This window comes from Castor canadensis, chromosome 5 (genome assembly GCF_047511655.1).
Source record: "Castor canadensis chromosome 5, mCasCan1.hap1v2, whole genome shotgun sequence".
NCBI lineage: Eukaryota > Metazoa > Chordata > Mammalia > Rodentia > Castoridae > Castor > Castor canadensis.
Window position 1 is genome coordinate 159,974,477 of NC_133390.1, and position 13,502 is coordinate 159,987,978.

Sequence of the window (13,502 nt, forward strand, 5' to 3'; positions counted from 1 at the left end):
CTACCCATCCACGCATCCACCCATCCATCCACCCATCCCCCCACCCACCCACCCACCCACCCATCCACCCACCCATGCATCCACCCATCCACATCCACACATCCATCCATCTATCCATCCATCCATCCATCCATCCATTGCTAGCTATTTGAATTGTATCCACTTTTTGGCTATAATGAGTAATGCTGCTGTGAACATTGTATATAAGTTTTCGGGTAGACGTGTAGACATTCTCTTGGGTGCACACCTAGGAGAGGATCTGCTGGATCACACCTTAGGTATGTAACTGAGCAACTGTCAGGCTGATTCCAGAGCAATGGCAACACGTCACATTTCCTGAGTGGCACAGAAGGTTTCTGACTTTTCCAGAGCCTTGCCAACCTTGCTTATTGGCTATCTCTTATGTTAAGACTGCACATGCAGGGGAAGCGCTCCTTTGGTTTTGATTTACATACCCTGATGGCTAATTTTTTTTTAAATGTCCATTCAAATACTTTGCCCATTTTTGAATTAGACTACTTTATTATTGAGTTGTGTCTCAGTGCATTTGGACTGCTATAACAAAATAGCTTAGACAGCATGGCTTATAAACAATGGAAGTTTATTGCTCAGAGTTCTAGAGGCTGCCAAGCCCAAGATCAAGGTGCCAGCAAATTCAATGTCTGGTGAGGACTCTGCTTCTGTTTCAAAGATGGTGCCTTCTTGCCATGTCTTCACCTAGTGGAAGGAGGAAACACCTCATGCCTCTTTTAGGAGGCTATTTTATTATTATGATTATTATTATTATTTTGGTAGTACTAGGTTTGAACTCAGGGCTTGCTAGATAGGCACTCTACCACTTGAGCCAGTCCACCAGCCTTTTTAGAAGGCTATTGATCCTGTTCACAAGGGTGGAACACTCGTGGCCTAATCGTCTCCCAAATGCCCCACCTCTTTTTATTTATTTCTTTTCTTTTTTTGGATGGGACTGGAGGTTGAACTCAGGGCTTCGTGCTTGCAAAGCAGGCATTCTACTGCTTAAGCCACATTCCAGTCCCTTATTTTTCTTTTTGAGACGGGATCTCAGTATATACGCCAGGCTGGCCTCAAACTCTCTATCCTCTTGCTTCAGCTTTCCAAATCCTGGGGTTTCAGGCCTGTGCCTCCACCTCTTAATACGATCACCTCGAGGGTTAGGTTTTAATGTATGATTTTTGGGAGACACAAGTTCCTTACCATAGCAAGTTGTAAGAGTTCTTTATATTTTTTTGGACATGGTCCCTTATCGGATATAGAATTTGCAAATATTTATCCTGTGAGTTGTCTCTTCACTTTCTTGATACAGTGTCCTTTATATCTCAAAAGTTTTTAAAAGTTTTTTGGTGGTATTCGTACTTGAACTCAGGGCCTCATGCGTGTGCTCTACCACTTGAGCCATGCCTCCAACTCTTTTTGCTTTAGTTATTTTTCAGATAGTTTTACAGTTTTTGCCAGGGCTCGCCTCTGACTGTCATCCTCCTACCTATGCCTCCTACAGCCACACTCGGCTTGTTTGTTGAGATTGGGGGGGGTCTTACTAATATTTTGCCCCAACTGGTCTCAAACCTTGATCCTTCTGATCTCAACCTCCTGAGTAGCTAGAATTACGGTTGTGAGCCACCATGCCTGGCAAAAGTTTTAAATTTTGATGAAAGTCCAATTTTGTCTTCTTTTTTCTTTTGGCGGCCTCTTTGAGAAACAGCTGCCTGATTCAAAGTCATCAAGATTTATGCCTGTGTTTTGTTCTTAGAGCTTTATAGTTTCAGCTCTTACAAATGTGATCTATTTTGAGTTTTTTTTTTACACATGGTGTGAAGTAGAGGACAAATTTCATTCTTTTGCATGTGGGTATTAAGTTGTGCCAGCACCATTTGTTGAAAGACTTTTCTTTCTCCCACTGAATGGCCTTGGCACCTTCTTTGATTTGAGGGTTTTGTCTCATTGATCTGTTCCTTCCACTCTGACCTGATCACTATAGATCTGTAATAAGTTTAAATTTTTATTATCCATCAATGTCTGTAGCATCTGTAATGATGTTACCTGTTTCATTCCTCATATTGGGGATTTGTGTCTAAGCTCTCTCTCCTCTTTCTCACTTTTAATTTTTTCCATCAACCTGGCTCTGCCTTTATGAGCCGTATTGATCTTTTCAAAGAACCAGCCTTTGGTGTCATGGATTTTTCTCTCTTGCTCTTTTATTGACTTCTATCCTGATATTTGTTACTCCATGTCATGTACTTTAGGATTCATTTGTTCTTTTTGTAGTATTTTCAAGGTAAAAGCTTAAGCCACTGATAGGAAACGTTTTGTGTTCACTAATATAGGCATTTAGTGTTTGAAGTTTCCCACATCTACTGCCAAGGCAGCATCCCACAAATTTTGTTATGTTATGTTTTCATTTTTGTCCAGGTCAAGGTACTTTCTAATTTCTCTTTTGGTTTCCTATTTGACCCATCAGTTATTTAGAATTCTGTTAACTTCCAAATATTTGAGGGTTTTCTAGGGAGCGTTCTATTAATAGTTTTTAGCTAAATTCCATTGTGATCATGTGATATATTTTGCATGGCTTGAATCTTTTAAAATGTATTGATACTTGGTTAATGGTTCAAAATATGGTCTGTGTCTTTTAATGTTCCTTCAAAATGCATACTCTGTTGTTAGTGGATGCAGTGATTTGCAATGTCAGGTCGAGTTGGTTCACAATATTTGACGTCTTCTATTAACTTTAGTTATTTTCCATTCACTTGTTCTAGCAATTATTTTTTATTATTATAGTTCTGCTGGGTGGGGTACACTGTAGCATTTACATATATTACAATCAAATATATCATTCTTGAATTCACCCCCTCTACTGTTCTCACCCCCGCCCCACATTCCTGGATCAGTTTCAGCAGGTATCATTTTTGCATTTACATACATGTATATACACTGTTTGTACCACATTCGTCCTCCCACCCCTTTCCCTGCCACCTCCCCCTTCCACCTGCTCTATCAGTTATTGAGAGAGTATGGAAATCTCTAATTGTAATTGGGAATGTGTCTGTTTCTCCTCAAATTCAAATCACCTTTTGCTTTGTGTATTTTGAAGGGTTTTTTTTTTTTTTTGGTTTTGGCAATACTGGGGTTTGAACTCAGGGCCTCATGCTTGTTAGGCAGGTGCTCTACCACTGGAGCCACACCTCCAGCCCTCACTGGTTATTTTTGATGTAGGGTCTCCCCTTATGCCCAGGACCACCTGGATCTCAGTCCTCCCACTTGAGTTTAGTGGGATGACAGTTGTGCACCACCAAGTCCCAAGCCCAGCTGTCGGTCAGGCCTCAAACTGAGATCCTCCTGATCTCTGCCTCCCAAGTAGCTAGTGTTACAGGCTTGAGCCACTGTGCCCAGCTTTGAAGAGTTGTTGCTAAGTATATAAATATTTAGGGTTGTTATTTCTCTTGATGAATTGACCTACTTATCATTATGAAATTACTTTCTTTACCCTTGAAATATACTGTTTTCTGATGTTAATGTCATCCTCCAGTTTTCTTCGGGTTGGTGTTAAGATGATCTATGCTTTTCCATTCTTTTTATTTTAACCTGTTTGTGTTTCTATATTTGAAGTGCATTTCTTATAGGCAGCACATAAATGGGTCTTTTTAAAAAAAATTCATTCTGAAAATCTCTGCCTTTTGGTTGGGACATTTAGACTACTTCCATTTAATGTGATTGGTGATATAGTTAGATTTAAGTCTTTTATCTTGCTATTTGTTTTCTGTTTGTCCTTTGTTCTTCTTTTTCAGTTTCTCAAATGCTTTCTTTAAAAACATTAGATGTTTTTATCATTGAATTTCATTTTCATGTTAATTATTAGTTATAACTATTTTGTTATTTTAGTGGTTGCTTACAGTTTATATTATACATTCAAGTGGTATTCTACTTTCAAGTGGTATTTTATCACTTCATATATAGTGTAAAATGCTACAATAACATATTTCCACTTCTCTCTTGTGCTATTTTTATGATGCATTTTTCTTTTTACATATATTATAAACACACTACCTTGCTATTATTTTATCAAAATAAAATTACCTTTTAAAGAAATTTAAATAATCAGAAAAATAATCCTATATATTTACTCATGTGGTACTATTTCCAGTACTCTTCATGACTTTTCATGGATCTGTATTTCTGTCTGCTATCATACTTTTTCAGCCTGAAGGAATTTCTTATAGTGTATGTCTGCTGGTGATAAATTCTTTCAGTTTTTCTATGTCTGAAAAAGTCATTATTTTACCTTTGTTTTTTAAAGTAATTTTCACCAGTCACAGAATCCTAAATTGATAGATTTTATTGTTGTTGTTGTTTCAGTACTTCAAAGGCATTGCTCCATGGTCTTCTTACTTGCTTTGTTTTTGACAAGAAATACGCTATTGTTATCTTTGTTCCTCAGAATATAATATGCCTTTTTAATGATTACTTTTAATTTTTTGTCTTGATTACTAGATTTTAACATTTGGATTATGATTTACCTTTGATTTGAAGGGCTTTTTTTTTTTTTTTTTGCAGTACTTAGGTTTGAACTCAGGGCCTCTTGCTTGCTAGGCAGGTACCCTAGTGCTTGAGCCACACCCCCAACACTTTTTGCCTTAATTATCTTTCAGATAGAGTCTCTCTTTTTGCCTACCTTGGACCATGATCCTCCTGCCTCCACCTCCTTCATAGCTGGGACTACAGATTGTGCCACTACACTCAGTTTATATTTGAGATAGGGTCTTGGTAACTTTTTTGCCTGGGCTAGCCTCGAACTTCAGTCCTCCTGATCCCCACCTCTCAAGCAACTGGAGTGTACACTACACCCAGTGGGATTTAATATATATGTTACCTGATTGTAGTGTGGGTTATATGAGATGATGTGTGCAAGAGACTTGGGACAGGACCAGACACTTAGCAGACCTTGTGGCTGGGTGACATCTTGTTGATGCCTATGGATGAAAAAATAAACAGACTGAAGTATGTGCACTATAATCTTAGAAGTGGTCATGTCTGGGAGAAGAATAATTTTTTTTCCAATGCCTTTCTGTTTACTTCCAGTTTTCTACCATAAACATATATTGCTTCTGTATTAAGAAAGAAATTCTTACCACAGTTAAAGCACCGCGTACCTCATTCTTCCAGAGCTTACCTTTGGAGGGGATGAGAAGCCTGTTTGTGGGGACTCCAGCCATAGTGCTGGGTAGGGACTGCAGTACCGGAGAGGGCCAGGTGTGGCGGGAAAGCTGGCTGCTTAGCCACTGCGTGACCTCAGCCATGTTCCCTCCCTCACTTTCCTGTGCCTTGCTTTCCTCACCTGTAGAATGGCCAGTACAGGTCCTACCTCATGGGGATATTGAGGCCTCAGGTTCTTCTCTTTTCACAGCAGACAGTAATGTACTGTTACTATCGTCACTGTTATAATTATGACTGTTATTGTCACTGTCCATCTTTGCCTCGATTTTAATCCAAATGGTGGCTGGTGGACAAGACATTGCACCTCTCTGGACCCTGGGTCCCATCTCTCAGCTGTGGGGATGGTCACTTCTACTTTGTGAGGAATAAACATCACACCCCAAAGACTCCTAATAAGTGTGCATTCCCTGCCCTTTTTGGCATGGTGTCTGGGGCCCAGAAAAAGTGGAAAAGGCCAGGTATGCAGTTGGGCACCCCAACAACCTCCCAGAAATTCATCCTTGCATCCCCAACACCCCCTTCCTCCACCTCCCTGAAGGCCAAGGAGGGAAGGGATCCACATGGGCACATTAATCTCCCAGTTAAGTCACTTTGCTCCAGAGCTGTAGCTCTTAGACCTACAGTGTGAACAGCATTCGGAGCCAGGCAGGGGTCACTTGGGCTGCCGGTTCCCTGCCCGCCCACCCTCAGCCAGGCACGTGCGCTGTCTCAGGAGAGAGGGATCAGAGCAGGGGGTTTCCTTGGCGGCGGAGTCCTCTTGTTAACTGGAGACGGATGCAGAAACAGAGGCCTTGCTTCTGATTGCTTTTTCACTAACAGACATTAAATGGATGTTCATTGAGTCCCCACTCTGTGCCACGGAGCCAGATGTGTCACAGAGACAGAAGTGCCACAGAGAGGAAGTGAGGAAACAGCAAAAAGAAGCTAATTGCTGCTGGATAAGTGCTGTGGGGTGGTGGGCAGAGCAGGGCTCTGAGCTTAGGTTGGAGGGGTTGCCCAGCCTAACTTCCTCACTACCAGTTGTTCTGGTGGCCCCCTCCCAGCCCTGAGGCTGTGCAAGGGAAGCAGCAGCATGTACTGAGTGCCTGCTGTGTGCACTTCAGCAGCATGTATTGAGTGCCTCCTGTATTCCCTGTGCCATGTGGGGTGCTTCGCTGCCTTATCTTCTGTCCCCAGCAGCCCAGGAGGGAGTAACCTCTGTAGTTGAGAAAGTGAAGGGTCACACTGGGCTGGCCTGGGTCTCCAGTCTCTGCAGCACTTCCTCTTTACTGTGGCCAATGCTCCTCAAAGCAGTGACCTCAGTGTCCCCAGGTGACTCAGCTTCTTGGCATCTCAAAGCTGTCTGCCTGTCACCATGTATATTCATGGGACTTCAAAAAGGAAGCTCTAGACAAGGGCTCGTTCTTCCCTTCCAAGAGCACATTCTCACCCTCTCCCGGGCAGGAAATGTAGTCTGGCATTCTCTCTCTCTCTCTCTCTCTTTCTCTCTCTTGCTCGTTAGTAAAAGGGAGATGCTACTTCTGGCTCTAGTGACTGAACACTTGTCCTGCTGCTCTGGAATGGGAAGGTGTGGGGGCATCAGAGAGTCTGGCCTTATAGCAGATTCCAAGGTCACCTGGTCCCCTCTGGGGCCATCAAGGTGAAGGATGGGGTTCCGAGGGACAGGCGCGCCAGGATAGCACAGGCATCTGGGCAGCCTGCTCTCCTGGCTCGAAATGCAGGGCGTTAATGCAGCTCTACCCTGTGCATTTGTGGATGCTTGAAATGTTTCCTACTAAGAGGTTAATAAAGGGATTTTGTGTACGGGTGCAGTGCTGGGGATGGAACCTGGGACCCCACATGTGCTAGGCAAGCGCTCCACATCCCCAGCTAAAAACCCCGAAAACAAAACTACTCTGCAAGCTGCTGCCTGCCCCTGCCCCGGGTCCATCCCACGCACTGGACAGCTGAGGGTCTCCAGGATTGAGGTGGTGTCTGGTCTCAGCTCCCACACCCCTTCTCCCACAAAGGAACCTTCTCTCTGCCTGCTGTGCCCCTTCTGCTGGCTGCCTCCTCTCAGCCTTCTCTGGTCCCTCTTCCCTCACCAGTAGCCCCAGCCATGCACTCACGATGCTGTAGACACCATGCTTTGCTCTTTACCCAGGGTACATGGGGAAACAGGCCCTAAGAGGTGGGATCACTTGTACTTGGTCACACAGCAAGTGAGTGGTGGAGTGGGGATTTGGGTACGTGTGTGGCTTGTATGATTTACCCCCTCCCACTCACTCCTCTGTCCTGCATATCCCACTGCCCTTCCTGGCTAGGTCACCCCCTCTAGCCTGGTAGCTCTCTACAGGTGGTAGGTCCCTGTGGGTTGGGTTCTTATGTACCCTACTCAGAGCTGGCACTGAAGAGGCATGGATAGGTGTTTGCCTAATGGGTGAAATCGTGGATACCTTCTTCCCCATTGCTCACAGCACGGAGTTAAGGCCAGGCTTAGAAAGACTGGGGGCCTGCCTTGGGGGACCTGCCTTTAGGGATGTCAGCAGCAGCATATCCAGGAGGCTGGAGCATCACTGCTCTGTCTGCTACCCACAGGCCAGCTGCAGCTCCAGGGACCACCAGCCTTTGGGGAGTGGTGACTCATTGGGTGGCAGGAGAGGGTTGTAAGTGTGTGGGGGAGAGGTGACGAACCATTGTGGGGATCCTGGGAGTAGCATGGCTGCTGGAAAGGCTCCTGTGGGTATGGTGGGGAGCTCAGTTTTCGGGGGCCCAGGTGGAGATGAGGACCTCACTTAGGAGGCTGGGGCTGTTTCTGGGGGAGGTGAAGGTGCTGGGCTGGGTAATGTCAGGGGAGGGAGGCCTACTGGTTACTGAGGTGGGGTGAGGGCTGGAGACACAGCAACCATTCTTCTGCCTCCCAAGAGCCACCAGTGTGGTCCAGGGGCAGCTGGATCAGGACATAGGTGGTCCCTTTCCCCAGTTCTGCCTCTCCCAGGCAGCGTCTGGGATTGACAAGTCTATTGGAGGTGAGAATCATGCCCCCTTCCTGAGCTGATTGCCCCCTGGGGGTGGCAGAGCGCCAGGTGCCCGCATTAATTCTCCCACAGTCTACTGCTTGATTGTTCCTGTTTGGGGTTTTATTATTATTGCTGCTAATAGCTTGAAAAGTTGTTTTAATTAAAGCTGCAGGTTGGAGCTGGCGCCTGAGCCCCTGGGGTGGGTAAGAGGGAGACTTGCCAGACATTCTCCTCGCCCCTTACAGAACTGGAGGCTTCTGGGCTGAGGCCTGTGGCTCCTTCCACAGGGATACTGAGGAAGGAGACTGTAGCAGCAGCCCATCGAACCTTGGTCCTCCCTCTGTGCAACCAGAAGAATTTTCCAGAACATATTCATTTCTATCACAACCCTCCTTGGCTCCCGGGCATCCTACCCTGCGGAAGCTGTGGGCCAGGTGGTGGAACACTAGCAGGACACAGTGTGTGTCCAGTCTTGTCTCAGCCTTGGGAAAGTTGCTGTGTGGCTACAGCCTCAGCTTGCTCATCCAGAAAATGGGAGTGCAGCACAGAGTTCCTGCCTCACAGGGCTGTGAAGTATAAGGTGTGAAGAGCTGGTCCAAGCTCCTGGCTTGTGCCCTGCACTCCATGAGTGAAGGTTGCCTTATTGTGGCTGTCGCGACTGGGCCAGGTGAGGCTGTGCACTTGAACACAGCATGTCCTGAGTGTTCTGTCAACCTTAGCTGCTCTCCTCACTGATATTATCACTGCCTCCCTCTTGTCTGAGCCCAGAGCACTCAGGGGTCCTGCCTACCACCACCCTGTGCCCCCAGAACCTTTGCACATGCTGTTACCCCATCTGTGGAGCCTGCCTTTCACCCCTTGACCACCGGGACATCCTCCCAGAGCCAGGTTGGAACTGCCTCCTCTGGGAAGCCTTCCCTGACTCCTCCCTAGGATCTGGGTTCCCAGAGCTGCCTGTGCATTCTGTCTGAGGGGCCCGATCACCCTAAATGACAGGCTTAGTCCAGGGGTATGAAAACTCAGGGTCTGTGGCACCTGGCACATAGGTCCGAGAGGAACGTTGTGGAGAAAAGAAGATTCTTTTTTTTTTTTTTTGAAGAGCTGCTCCTGCCTTGTGGCCAGGGCCATTCCCCCACTCCTCCAGGGCACAGGTCCCTTTGCAGGCTTTACCCATCCAGTACACACTTGTAGAATGTTTGTGTGTTGCCAAGTGCAGGACACTCCTCCCCAGCCTTCTTCCTTCCCATCCTCATAACCACCTGTGACATGTTTTCGTGCCCATTTGAATGATGAGACAAAGGCTACAGAGTGGGAGTTTCTGGCCTCCAAGGTCACACAGCTGACAGCTCTTGACCCCCTGTCCTGTGCTCTTCCTTTGACCACTGTTGGCAGCTCCATCAACATGTTTCTACCCCAGGACTTTTGCACTTGCTGTTCCCTCTGCCTGGGACTCTCAGCCTCCCTAACTTCACTCAGGTCTGAATTCAAATGTCACATCCTGTGTATTATGCATTTGTTAGGTCAGTTGCCGTGTATTTTGCTTATCTCCAGGCCTAGAAAGGTGACTGGCATACAGTGTTTGTGGACAAATGGCTCCTAGCCTGTGGCGTGTGGGCAGCACTGAGGGAGAAGGGGGTCCAGCAATCCCAGAGGCAGGGGAACTGGAGGCCCTGCACTGCCCTGAGGGATGCCCCACCATCAGCCTCTCCCTGGTTCTCTAGTTTGTGTTGCTTCTTCAGTGTGCCTTGAGTTGATCGTGACTTTGTGTTCAGCCACAGTGGGCATCAGTTCAACTTTGCCCAGAAGAAGGGCACCCCTCCTTCCTGGGGCTTCTGGAGCACAGCAGCCTTCACATCCCCCACCACATACACACACCAGAATCTAGTGTCTGTCTCTGCCCACCCAGCTGTGCCCACACCCCTGCCTCCTCCTGACAGCTCATGCATAGGGAGCTTTTGAACTTGGGGGTTGAAAAGAAGGAAGAATCAGTCTGGGAAGCCAGAGAGCATGGATGAGACCCAGTCACAGAAGCTGTTCCCATGCTGAGTGGGGACACTGATCCATTTTGTGAGATAGAAGGTGAAGCTCAGAGAGGGTAAGAGACCAAGAGACAAGCACAGTCTGAACCCTGCCTGATACGCATGCCCACTGGAGGACAGAGCTGAAACTGACAGTGTGGCTCAGGGGTGATGCCCACTCACCCAAGAACTCATTCAGATGATGTGATTGCACCCATCACCGTGCTGTGGAGGAAGGAGGAATGGGCAGGGAGTCATATGCTACGTAGTGGGGTGCGGGGATCATGGAGGTGGGCAGAGAAGGTAGCGTGGGTCTGAACTAGAAGGATGAGCAGATCTCCCAAGCAACTGTAGAAGAGGGAAGGGAGGCCAGGTAAAGAGGGCTCCTAAACCTCCCAACTTCAAGAGCTGGTGGTGGATAGGGCCAGGCAGCCTGTACTGCAGGTGCTGGGGGGGTTCGGCCTGCATGGGAGCTGAGTCCTCGGGGTCAAGCCTGCAGCAGTGAAAGGAGCTGCCGTCCGAACTCCTCCCCTCTAAAGGAGGCTTCCCTGATGGGAGGTTTTAATCCCAGACTTATCTTGTGTCCCTGTGAGGGACCACTGGGCCCTTTCTGTCTCTTCCACTGGGAAGAGACAGAAATCCTAGCTGGGCTAGGATTTGGGGGGATGCCCGTGGCCCCCTAGACCTCTCCCATCTCACCACTCATAGGGAATGAGGCATGGTTTGTCCAGGAATGAGGAAGTCAAGGCCCTGGAAGAGGAGCAGGAGAAGTGGGCTCAGGGGTCTGGCAGGTCTGGCTTATGCCCCTGAGCCCCATGGTCCCCAGCTGCTCAGGACACTGGGAGGGCGGGGCTAGGAAGGGAAGCTCCCTTAAGCTGTATGTGACGCGCTGGACGCGTGTGTGGAACGATGTCTACTGAGAGCTGGGCACTGGCAGGGATCCAGCCACAAGTACAAGGGGGTGGCAGGAAGGCCCATCTGGAAGCAGTTAGAACTATAGTAAAAACCACCAGTCATTCACTTAGTATTCATTTATTAAGCATCACCTGTGTGCCAGGCCCTGGGTGACTTGTGGCCGCTGCCCTCGGAGAGATCCCAGTCTAGCGGGAGAGTCATCAAATGATCACAGAAATAATTGATTACATAATAATATGTATTCATGCTTGTCATGAATATGATAATCAACCCTCCACCCCATAGGAAGACCTAAATTCCCCAACAGTCTCCTGGAAACAGAGCCCCAAGTAGGAGCGGGGTAGGGGTTCCCCCTTTCCCAAAGATAGCTCCTCCTGCCAGGCTGAGCACACTGTCCCTCTCAGGAAATTCTGTTTTGAAGTGAGGACGGACAGAAGGGGGTGTCCCTGGGACACCCACGCACACACATTGAGGGCAGGGCCAGTGCTGCCCAGCCCTGTCTTGTGATTTGCCTGCACGTGGCTGTCCTGGAGGAGAGGCGCTGGGCCTGTCTGCGTGCAAGCTGCGTGCACAGGGCGTTGGTGACTCACCCTCCCCACACATGGTGGTAGGGAGTGGGGTGGCTCAGGGAGGAAGCCCCCAGGGGCTCGCTACAATCTCAGACCGTGCCAAGGGCCCCTGGACATGTATCCAGCCTAGGAGAAGGTCACTACTAGCCTCATTGCACTTTGGTCTCTGTGGCCTCAGTCAGAGATTGTGAGTCCCTGGGAGGGTGGCTCTGACTGTGAGCAGAGAGGAAGGGTTGCTTCCCAGATGGACCCCCTTCAGCTCCTTAGATAAAGCCTCCAGGCAGTCTATGAGAAGCTGGCTGGTGAGGGGGTCTCGAGCCGAGGAGCTCTGATGCAGGTAGTAGGTGGATCAGGAGGGTGGAGGGGGTGGCATAATTAGCTGTCACCCAAGTGGTGAGTCAGGCACCATTGGTAGCTTTGAGTCAGCCCCAGGGGATAAAGAGGAAGGGGACATAGCCAAGGTCACATGCCAGCAGGTTGGGTCAGGTCTCCCTGAGCACCTCCCACCCCCTCCCCAGAGGCCCAAACAGGGCCTGCTCCAGCCTAGTTCTGAGAACTGGGGGGCATTTCCATGGCCTTGGTGCAGAGAGGGAAACTGAGGCCCAGAGAGAGAACAGATTTCCCCTCTCACTCCTCCCTGGCTGCACGGCTCTCATCTCAGCTCCTTAGACACTTACCAAGTGGTTCCATACCTCAGGGCCTTTGCCCTGCCGTGCCCTCTGCTCCAAACAAGTCACCAGTTTTATTCATAGGGACTCTCAGCTCAAGAGTTCTTTTCAGAGGAGCCTCTGTGAGTTCTGCCTTGGCCCATGGTTTTCTCTGTCCCAAACTCTTGGAACACTTCATCATGACATACACCTTTTGCCTGCTTTGTCTTACTGTGCCAGGAGCTCAGAGTCTACCTGTCTCTCTAATTGGCCCGACCTTGGCCCCCAGCAAAGAGCCTGGCCTTTGAACAACAGTCACAGTGATCCCTGGCGTTGAGAACACACAGGCACCATGCAACCCCCTTCTTAGACCTTGACCCCACAGTTGCCCTTTGAGAGAGGCCTCTTCCCTTTGTTCCCATCTTAGAGCAGAGAAACAGAAGCGCAGGAGGCCACATGGCTCAGTGAAGGTCCCTTGGCCTGCAGGCAAGAGGTGGGTGTGATCTCGGGCCCTCTGCCCAGAGCCTGCAGTCAGTCAGTCATGTGGTTGCTGCCCTTCAGTTCCTCTACTGTAGTGCATAAAGTAGGTGCTTGATAAACCCTGAGTGGGTGAACCTAGGAAGACGGTTTTCTCCCAGAGTCACCAAGACTATGGAGGAAGAAATAGGCCTGTCTTCCCAGCTCCCACCTTCCAGTGTTTCCCTGGTGCTGCTGGCATGGCGTCCTTAGCACCCAGCAGGCACCACAGTGGTCTCTGCCTTCCTGCAGGCTGGTATGGAGGCTCTGCTCTCGGGGCACCTCGTTCATGTTCTCATTTCCTCCATCAGATTGGGGTGAGAGGGTTAGTTCCCCAGGAGCCCCTGGCCATGGCTGGACCCCTGAGGTTTAGGGAACTGGCTGTAAACATTGGCACAGCAGCCAGGTGGGTTCTTCCTGTAGTTGGACAAAGCTGGGTGGTGGCTTCACTTATCATTCCTTCCTCTAGCTCCCCCTCCCGCCAAGATTCTCCCCAGATGAGAGGGTGAAGATCAGAGACACACACTTGTTGTGTGGCCTTGGGTAAATCACCACTCTCTGTGCCTCAGCTTCCTCTTTGGTAAAGTGAGGTGCAGGGTGGCTCTCTGAACC

General features: G+C 48.6%; 1 protein-coding gene and 1 non-coding gene across 4 annotated transcripts in view; one reads left to right on the plus strand and one right to left on the minus strand.

Moving 5' to 3' along the window:
- Nucleotides 1–13,502, plus strand: part of Dlgap4 (DLG associated protein 4) — a 168,807-nt gene that overhangs the window by 19,136 nt on the left and 136,169 nt on the right. The gene's annotated exons all lie outside the window — the stretch shown is intronic.
- Nucleotides 3,129–3,201, minus strand: Trnav-aac (transfer RNA valine (anticodon AAC)). The gene has a single exon. It is a non-coding gene; the product is annotated as a tRNA-Val (tRNA).